Source organism: Numida meleagris, chromosome 4 (genome assembly GCF_002078875.1).
Source record: "Numida meleagris isolate 19003 breed g44 Domestic line chromosome 4, NumMel1.0, whole genome shotgun sequence".
Classification (NCBI taxonomy): Eukaryota; Metazoa; Chordata; class Aves; order Galliformes; family Numididae; genus Numida; species Numida meleagris.
The window spans coordinates 71,997,600-72,008,268 of record NC_034412.1 but is presented as its reverse complement, the minus strand read 5'-3'; the positions used below and the strand labels follow the sequence as shown (position 1 = coordinate 72,008,268).

The 10,669-nt window shown below is 41.6% G+C and overlaps 2 long non-coding RNA genes across 2 annotated transcripts; one reads left to right on the top strand and one right to left on the bottom strand.

The window, feature by feature from the left end:
• LOC110398878 lies at positions 1-2,318 on the top strand. Its single transcript, XR_002438717.1, has 5 exons — positions 1-106; positions 402-519; positions 993-1,101; positions 1,515-1,621; positions 2,057-2,318. It is a non-coding gene; the product is annotated as an uncharacterized LOC110398878 (long non-coding RNA).
• On the bottom strand, positions 1,398-6,315 carry LOC110398879. Its single transcript, XR_002438718.1, has 3 exons — positions 6,257-6,315; positions 4,879-5,024; positions 1,398-1,697 (listed from the first exon to the last, which is right to left on the bottom strand). It is a non-coding gene; the product is annotated as an uncharacterized LOC110398879 (long non-coding RNA).

Here is a 10,669-nt window from a genome sequence, read left to right as displayed (position 1 = left end):
CTCCAGCGGCGTCGGGCGCGCGCGGATCTCGCGGGAGCGGCGGGCGGTATTTAAGGGCCGGGGAGGCGCCGCCCGCCCTCTTTCTCCGCCGCCCGGCGGTGAGGCGGTAAGGCGACCGCCCGTGTCCGTCTCATGCGAAGGCGGGGGGTGTAAAGGGCCGGGGGAGGCTCGTGGCGGAGGGTGGGGCGGGGGCTGCCCTTCGTCTTCCCTTCACATTCGCCCTCTCGGAGCTTGGCAGTGCCCCGAGGAGTCAACACAGGGGGATAGAGCGCCTTCCTCACATAAACCCAGCGCGGAGCCGCCCCTCCGCCCTGCATCCTGTCGTGAGGCACAAGCGTCCCCTCCCTCCGCCCCCGGCTCCTTCCCTCCCTTCCTGCGCTGACTTCTCTCTCCCTCCGCAGTGCCGGCCGTGGGCTGAACCCGCCCGGAGGTCCCCGCAGCGGCTCCCGATGCCCACGGGGCCCTGCCCCGCTGGCCGCTCCCGGCTGCCATGGGGCGTGCTGGGCCTCAAGCCCGCAGGTAAGGGCTGTGCTGGCTCAGGCTGAGCCTGCCTCTCCCCGCTCCGGGGGGCCCGATCTCACAGATCGAGCTCAGTGCGTCGTCGCTCGGCCTCCGCGCGGTGGTTTCCTATAGGCCCAGCCTCCTCTCTGCAACAGTAGCTTTTGGTGCCTGCTGGTGCTTCTCCGCCTGTAATTTGTTACAAGGTATACGCAAGTAGGCACGCGGTGGTAACAAATTAGCCGGTTAAGGCTTCTCATAAAGTTGGAAACTCCCAGCTTCACTCAATGCTACAAGTAATTTAGGCTTTCTGTCTGGCAGTGTATTTAAAGGGATACTAAGAAGTTACGTGCTATTTAATTTAAATGGCCTTATTAGAAAAGGATATTCTCATCTGATTAAACCATCTACCACACTTTGCTGTAGATAATTGATAATGAACTTCATAAGTAACTTCTGAAAACTTACACTGTAAAAATGTCTCTGTTATTTAGGAGTCACTTAGTTTCATGATCGAATCAGTCTAGAAATGGATGATGACCCCCTAAATTGGAAGCGGTTCTCAGGACTTCTTAGGGATGAATAATACCTTCAGTTAAGAAGGTAAGTGTACTCTGTTGTTATGAGTTATGACCATTCTAAATCATGCTTTTTGATAATCCATGAGGTTTCAAGTGAGCTACCTATTTTGAGTAAATGGTGAATTCAGATGATCTTAGAACAAATTGCTACTATACTTTACTCCCCTTTTTAGCTTTGCCCTCTTAAGTCTGTCAGTGTCTTAAGTGGCCAGTATGGAGGGGTATAACAGATCTCTCTCAAACCCAGAGGTGAGGCTGAAACTCTTCTTTGGATCACGCTGAGAGGAACATGTTAATGAAACCCTAAAACCACGTGGATGAACTTCAGAAAGTGAATTGACTTTATTGCATTCAAAGAAGCTTGTAGGATTTGAACAAGCATCTGATGATCATGTTATCTAGTTCTGTTTCACATTAATCTTTTTTAATTTTCAGAGTTCTCAGATGTGTTGGGACTCCTTGGCTGCCTAGAATATGCTTCATGAGATTGTGATAAACAACTTGAAGTCAAAAGAGTTCCTTGTGAACTGATTAGTCTTCAGGTACGTAGTGTAAAAAGTCTTATCAGACTTCAGTGGGTGGGATTGTCTTCTCTAAGAAGCTTGAATTATTCCTTACCTGAAAGTTAAATAAACAAAACAAAAATCTTGTGAAACTAGTTTGGACTACTGGAAACCTCTGTGGAAATCTAGAATTTTTAAAACTGATTTGTGTAGATCGGCCAATCTAAATTGGAAAATATCTGGGGAAAGTGGATCCATTTCTTGCTTACCAGACTTGCCCCAGACTGGAATGTGTACCAATGGTATGGGCAAGGAAAATCCTGTTCTGTAGAAATAATGTAATCTTTATTGAGAAATTCCTTTGAGTTAAGGTTAGTGTCATGTAGCTTGTTCATATAGTTCGGTCTTAGGCCACTTAACTCCATTCAGGTATTTGATGCTGACAGCAAATTAAATGAAGCTTTTCTTTTACAGGGAGAAAAATCAGCAAGGGACATGCAAGGCATTGGAAATGATCTGCTGAGTGGATGATCACCAATTTTGCAGAAGATCACCCCAGTTGTCCTATGAAATGTTTTGTCTTGAACTGAAACAGTGACTCAGACTATACACCTTCAATGATCACATTTAAACAATCTAGCCATTGGTTGCAACCGAAGTTTCTTAAAAGCTGTGACGATTTATTTCTGTGAGGATTAATTGAAATAAAGATAATACCAGAAGCTTGTGTCGTAAAGTCGTCTCATCTAGGTGCTTCCTATTTGAAGGCAGTCAGAAGTTAAGAATGCTAAATCACTTTACTTGGAAGTCACTTTATTTTGAGGTCAGTGGGCCCACTTCTGAATTACTTAGGCTATGGTTATTTGCATATTATCCAACTAGTACTTGCTAAAGACATAATAGCAATCATCAAGGATCCCTTTACCTATTTAAAATACAACAAAATACTTTTCTGCTGCAGTATTCCTCATAAAGAACTACTATGAGGGACTAAGGAGAATGGGGTCAGAATTGTTGAGCAATGGAAAGCCTGCATCTCCTAGGTTAAAAAAAAAAAAAATCAGATTGCAGTATGAAGTCAGAAATAGTAATTTGTATCACTAGCTGATGCTTCCAAAGAAGGTGCAAGCAAGAATAAAAATAGTTCAAATTAGCTGTTAAGCAATCTACTGCTGAATTAGTGCAGTGAATTATTGCAGGGTTAGGGCCAAATGTAATTAACCTTAGTCAGATTAAAACTCTAGCCAGGAAGTATGCTTCTGGTTCTTCACTTAAACATCTGCTAAATGGGGCAAATATTTGGAGATTTAGAATTTCTAGTCTGTCAGATTTACCTTGAGTGTGAGCTTTGAAATATTTTCACTTCTGGAAACTAACTTCTGGCAACTAGTTGTTTGATCCTCTTTCTGCACTGAGAAAGTACCCTTGAAGGACAAACTTGAAAACTTGGAAAATGAAGTGTGTTCTTTTGGACCAAGAATTGTAATTGCTTGCTCACTCCTTCAGAGACTTATTCCTGAGGCATTACTGCTCTTCATGGTGTGTGTCTGCATGTCTTGTAATTCTTTGCTGGAGAACTCTCAAAGGCCACTGACTGGTTTGTAATGTCAAATATTAGTATTAACTAGCCTCATTTCTGGCTAAATGACATCAAGCCAGATTCATTTTATAGGTTTCTGCAAGTATGTTTTGTGCAACAGGGATTATAAGAGAAGCTGAGGAGGGATAAAAATAAACAAGAGCTACTAGGTAGATTTAATCTGTATGTTTCTTGTTAACCCTGGTAATTGATTGTATATCTAAGGATGATGTTTTAGCTTTTTGTTGACTAGATCTGCAGTAGTGTTAATCTTGTTCAGTAAGATGGTCTCTCAGGCAGGAGAAGGGGTATATTCTTGTCTCTATTTTAGGTTTTAGCAGACAAAAAGCACAATTTCTAACCTTGGTTCCTTTTAGTAAATTATTACGACTGACTTTTAGGCTTGATGATCAAAGGAGACATAGAAAGAAGACGAAGTATATAGCATGCTTAGGGAGTAACCTCATACAGCAAAGAAATCTTTCTAAAGAGTGTAAGAGTCTAAAAATTAACTTAGGGGGATTCTTCTATTAGGGGCGAGGACAAGGGTAAGCCTAAAGGAAACAGTGGAGCACCTTGTTCTGAAGAGGAGATAATGAAAGATTCTATTCTTACAGGAGAATAGAGAATAAGAGCTTTTTTCCTGGAAATCAACATCTCTACTAATTTAGTGGTAGGTAGTGTGGTTTTTTGTTATTTGTCTTCCATTTTCTCCCTCTATCTATTTTAAGCACTTAGAGGGCTTGCTTGGAATGTGAGCAGGCAGTTCACATGTTTATTAAGACTCACTTGGAAAGAAATTTTGATCAGGATTTTCTTTCAGAGGTAACTAGTGTCATAAACTGTAGCTCATTAGTGTCTCTTGAAATGCAGGCAGTTATATTCATTAGCCTAGTGAACTTGTGATTCTGCAGCTGGAAAACCCAGATTCTGGTTAACCCTGATATTTATGGAAAGAAAAACAGCAAAATATCAGTAGGGTGAGGATATTGTATGGATGCACTCGTATCTAAGGAGCAATGAGAGTGCACCCCATGCATTGGTTTGGATTAACACAGACATTTCCTACAAAACTGGAGTGGTCATTAGATATCAGATATACACTTCAACACTTTTTACATTCAGTTGCAGATGGAGTTAACATTGGATACTTCAGTGCATCAGTACTTTCGTTCATCTGAGCAAGGTTGAAAAACTGCATGACCTTCACTGACGTTCACTGCTGCAAAGAGGGTCTTTTCTACTTGGTGCGCTTTGATGTAAAGATCAGAGATTTCCTCACATGGTTTGATATTTGAGTTCTATGGCTTTGACTCAGTGCACTGAAGACATTAATACCCTTTCAGGTTAAAGTGTAGAAGCTTGGAATATGATTTGTATCTTCAGATTGTATTGTATGTATGTTTACTCTAAGGCACTAAGTTAATGTAATCCAGAATGTGCGTTTTAACTTAAATACTCTTAAACTCTCGAGCAGGAGTAATCGGAAATAGGTAGAGTCCCAGGAAGAGAAGTGTGTGCAAAACCAAGGAATAAATAAATGTGTGGAGTTTCAGCTTTTAGCACTCCCTGGGCTTGGAGTCTGCAGGTGATGCAGATCCCTGGTTTGTCTCGTGGGAGTAGGCAAGGTCATCCATTCTTTCCTCTCAGCGGATTATTGCACACCAAAGCAGAGGTGGTACGCAGCCTATGAGTCAGAGTGTTTTTCAGTCCTTACCCAGAGAAGTGGAGGTGAACTCGAAGATGAAGTTGTATAAGGGAATTTGGCTTAGGTTTTATTAGTGCTTCTGTCGCTGAGTCTCATTACAACTGATGTGGGAGGATGGGATCTCAGCTTCCATTTGGTTATGTCACAGTCTGCCCCTTAAAAATAGAATGTTATCTCATGCAGTTTGGAAAGTGAAAGAAAATAAATAGGAGCTCTCTAGAATAATTGCTGTGCATTTTCTCCACAAGATTGCTAACTGTTGTGTCCCCAGGATCTTAGTACTGAATCCTATTAGATTCATCACTTCATTCTTTTTCCCCAAAGTGTAATCATGAAATGCACACAACATACTTTTTTAGGAAAGTAACCGGAAGGGGATAAAGCCAAGTAAAGTATACAGAAGGATGCAGTTTGTTTCCAGTAATAACGTGCTCTCTCCTACTCAACCAGACTTGAAGATACAGATTTCTCATTCCCCCTCTGATAGATGGGAAGCAAGAAATGGCAACAGCAGACACAGAGGAGGTTGAGGTACTCAGCAAGCTCTTTGCCTCTGTTTTCCCTGGCAGTCAGGCTTCCCACATCCCTTGTGTCCCTGAACCTCTAGGTGAGGTCTGAGGGAGCAAAATCCCTCCTACTGTAAGCTAAGACCCAGTAAGGTAGACTCGGTAATAAAATGGTTACTCTGAATAAAAACAGGAAATGATGAAATGCAATAATTCATTGATATTCAGGATTAAACTGCAGAAGCTGTGATAGAAGAACAGATCACTTATACAGAAAGGTAAAGATTATAATTCCTAAAACAAAAGGTAAACTATAAGTCAAGCTGAAAGCTTGTGATACTGTGCTGAACGAGATCAGAAGTGAGTTCAAGTTAGCAGCAGTGAAGATTTTGAGAAATGGAACAAATAACCCCACTTTATATAACCCAACCCCTCCAGGCTGTGCAGCACCAGTGAGGCGAGTTGCTGTGACAGCAAGGAGGCACAGCTGAGGACAGGACCTCAAATCTTGTTAGACATCAGTGTTATGAACAGCAACCTCAGAAAGATAACCAAGGTTTGTAGACAAGTGATGGGGCCTGTCCTGGCTCTCTGCTGAAGAAAACAAGTGCAGTTTCATTGAATTTCAGTGAAACTATGATGATTTATACCATCTGGAGACCTGGTCCTGCCTTTGTGCTAGTGTGCTTGTCAGCCACCCTGCTGGCTTACGGATCCCAGTGATTTTCTGCCTGAGAGACAACTCAGTCTGAATCCTCAGTTTCGGAAGCTTATAGCGTAGCAATCGGAAAGACCAACATGATGGAAAAGGCATTACAAAAGAGGTGGAAGGACCAGCATGATAGCAAGGTGCTACAAAGGAAGGGAAGTAGATTGCTCACCCATATCAGAAGATTCTGGGTTTGCAGGGAAAAGATTCCACCAAGGAGGGATCTCCAGAAAGAGATCCTTCCTCAGTGGCAGTCAGCCCTTAAATGAGGCCTAAGAGGGGTGGAGCCTGGCTCCACTTGTGCTCCCAGGGCTGACTGGGTCTTTCCTCCAGGTGCTCAATCAGTGGTTCAGGCCGTGACTCAGCAGTTCCCATACAATAGTAACCTTGATTGGAGCAGTCCTTTCAACTCCTAATTGGTAGGTCTGAACTCAGAGAGAGCTGAGAGAGCAGCCCTTCCATCATGCCATGATTTACATGGAATGACATCTTTTGATAAAATATGCAGCAACTCTAACAATTGTCTTAAAAATGTGTCTTAAAAACGGTAGTACCCTCTCTATAATTTCTTCCACATACGAAGAGTTATGCTGCAGCTGTTATTCACTCGGTAGCAAATGCCACGTCAAATGCCGACTGCAGTTCATAAAGTGACAGCAACACTGTAACTCACGGCGTTGTGAAGCAGTTTGAGATGCGTAGGGCATTTAAGAGGGTATATATTCACTGTTTTTCCTTACTCTTTGATTTCACACCCAAAACCATACTGGTAATTTGACATGCAAAGAGAGCATCATCTGATAGTTGATGCAGTAATCAATTAATAGTCATTATTCAAATAAAAAAGGAAAACAGCTGCTTTCAAATATCATAAATAAAAATATTCAAGGTCTCAGTATTTTATTATAAATTATTGGCACACTTTCTTTTTTCTTAGTGATTCCCTAACATTCTTCAGGTCAGACCAAGAGCACAGAGCAGACCTACCTCAATCAGGCTGGCTTGGATCACCTCCTCATCTCTTATGTGCCTTAGCACAGCTTCCAGGAGGATCCATTCCTCAGTCTCGCAGGCACAGAGGTGAGGCTCACTGGCTGGCAGATCACCGGCCCTTCCCTACTACCTTTCTTGAAAACGGGAGCAATGCTTCCCTTTTTGTAGTCACTGGGGACTTCACCTGACAGCCACAGCTTTGTGAATATGATGGAGTGTGGCTTGGCAACTTCCTCAGTCAGTTCCTTAAGGACCCTGGGATGTGTGTGGTCTGGTCCCATAGACTCGGACATGTTCAGTGTCATCAGGTGGCCTGGAAGAAGATTCTTTTGCGTCTTTCTAACATTTAGTGTATGTTTGTGTGACAGCAGCAGAAAGAAAAAGTCCCATATAATCTGTAATCAACATCTTGGACTTTGAAATAGTGTGGGATTTAAATACCTCTGGTTTTTATTCTGATGGGCTTCTGAATAGTTTATATGTATTTTTATTGCCTCGGGATTTGAGTACAAGTTGGAAAGCTTGAGAGGTTTTTGCACAGAATGCAACTTGCAAAATGCTGTTGCCATCTCCTCATGGAAAAGTAAATTGGAGTTGAGTATTTCATGTACTGGAAAGGAGATGAAGAGGAATTGGTTCTCCTTCCAAAAAGTATTTTTAGTTGCCAGATTTCAAAGCTCCAAGTAAGAGTATTATATGGATCATCTGTTTGCTTGTATTCTCAACTGCACTTCAGATCCACTCTTGCAGAATTTCTCATGGTAGATTCTATAAGTTGAATATTTTAAGTAATTTAAAGTAAGGATTTTTAGGGTAGGGTTTTTCAAAAGTACTCAGAATCAGTTTCTTTCTAGTCTTTTTGAAATTAGAGTTTAATGTTGATGTCAACAAAGCAAATTTCAGCCACTGCTCATTACTAAAATCAAAATCACTGGCTTTCCTTTATCAGTCCAGGTGACAGAGCAAGTTTGGATCAGTAAAATCATTTTGATTGGCCCCACTGAAGATGTCAATGACATTTTAAAGCTCAGTATATCTAGTCTGCATTGAAACTAAACTTGTCCTTCCTGTTTGATGGTATATACGTGTCAGAACCAGAAGCATTTCACACACCTCACATTTCCTATCTCTAACTCAGCAAGAGGTGGGATATTTGATACTGGGCATTGGTTATCAGTGTCTGCAGATGAAAACTTAGGAGGCTGACATATAATTTGTTCACAATTATAACTTACTGTAAAGGTGTCTGCAACATAAGCCACATGATGAAGCATTTTACATAGCAACCTAGTAATGTTGCTTTAAAAGCTCCATTTGTTGTTTTCATCTTGCACAATTTTTCCTCTCTAAACTTGTTTGCAGGCAGCTTGTGCAGAAAATGAATTGTTCATTTATTTAGGCAATTTCTGGTAATTTGGCTGAAAAACAAAAGCAAAAACAAAACACCTATAAGGTAATTGCACCTCTGTTAGAAAATGAGTTCTCAAGCTGAACATGAACACCTCTGAGCTGCCAAATGCAATTGGTTTTACTGGCTGTGGTTTCTGTCCTTGTTGAGTCAGTCAGCAACAGCTGAGGTCTCAGGCTGTGTTTCTGTGCTAGAGCTTCCCAGCCAGAGCTCTGCAACCTGTGCTGGGGGAGGGAGGCTGCACAAGGCAGTCAGGATGAAGACAGAGAGAAGCATGGGACTGATTGGAAATAGAGATCCCAGACAGCTCCGCTTCTGTGGGGCATTATGACTTCACGAAAGAGCCAGAGTTGAGGAGGAAGGTGGTGGAAATGGATGGAGCTCCCTTACGCTTTGCCTACCGGTGGAAATACATATTCAGCTGGCTGCAGCCAGGACGGGGCACAGGGCCCTCACTTAGGAGTTTATTTTCTATTCTCTCCTGGATCTGCAGATCTGAAATGATTCTGAAGGGATGTGATCAGATGTGCAGTGTAAATGAGTCCACAGTAATTTGTATAGAATCAGCCCTTGTTGCGGTAGCACAGAGAGGCCTCGTAAATAAGCCTACAGGGAACATGATAAAATTGCGTTTACACTTCTTGCCATAAGCAAGCCAATCAGGTTAGACTTAATTTTGCAGGGTGTCATGAAGCCTGATATGTCCTAAGGGATCAGATGCCCCATTGTGTTGGGCATCCAGAAACAGTGCAGGATTTATTGCATTAATGAATTTGTAACAACAGTAATTATGGCCTTCTGCAACAGTTTTGAGCAGCTGGAATTAGTATTAGGTATGTCTCCTTCTCATCACACACCTATAAATACTGGATTTTGCTGCACTGAGAAAATGAATTCTTTCCCGTGTAATCCATTACCTCTGTACAATAGCCAAACATTTCAACTGCCCAAAGAGGAAAGTGCTATTTTCTTTGAGGTTTACTTCTGCCCCATTTATTCAGGGCATCTTGTTGGATTTTCTGCTTACAGTAACAGAAATAATTTTTATCGGATGATAGTGTATAGTAGGTTTGCCTTGAATCAAAGCAACATGACAAGAGCTTCCTTAAGTCCCAGGAAGGATGAAATTCAAGAAAAGTATTTTATGTAAGGTTTTGAAACCTAAAAATTGTAACCGAAAAGAAAGGCTTTTTGGTCTTGGGAAGGAAATATTTGTGCAGCATATCCAGGATATTGGGAATAGTGGAGGGACCTTGCTTTGTTCAAATTTCATCAAGTGAAATCACAGCTTGGCTTGAAAAGAGAAAAACAGAACATGGGGCAAAGTGCTGAAAGGCAAATACTGCTGAAAAGGAAAAAATACTGAATGGCATAATCAATTACTATAAAACTTCTTTCTGAAAACTAAGCTTCATTTATTCAGTCTTGAATATCTCAGATTTATACACACTGAGGAGAAAATGGAAGAAAATCAACCAGAGGATCACACCAAGGTTCCCTGAGCCCTTGTAGAATCCAAACCCACCCTTCAAATCAGCAAAGGGTTAATAGTCAGCACTGAAGGTGTGTGGAGTTGGCAAGATGGGATTGGAGGGTGACTTTTTCTTCTTGATCTTTATTTTGTAACTAAAAAAACACTCAAGCTCTGATTGCTGTGATATTTGCTAAATAGTTGCTAATAAAATCCATATTAATCTCATTTTAGAATTCCTGTAGATCTATGCTAGCGCCTGGCAATGTAATGTATTAATGTATGTATGTATATTATGGAGGCAGGCAGCCTATGCTCTGCTTTGTGCTCATTTAATCTCACAGCATACTGGGGAAAGCAAGTACTTTTTGTTCTCAAAACTATTTGTAAAGGGGTTTTGAAATCATTAAGCTTTAATCTTTCACCCCTCTATTCAATACTGTGCTGGCCTACTCTCTTTCTTCTTTTTTCCTACACATTCAGCTTCTAGCAAGTAAGTGGAAAGAATGTCACCCAGCTTTCCTTCTTGTTCCAGCCTGAGAGCAGGGAACTTAACACTCACACTGCAGCACTTGAGATGATTTTCAGTTGATACGAAAACACTGACGGGTGAAAATAACTGAATGCAAGGTGCCAAAAAAAATACCTCCTGGGCTTTTTGTCACCAGAAAATAAGTCAATTTGAACTATTTTTAAGGATGCTTGTGACCTTA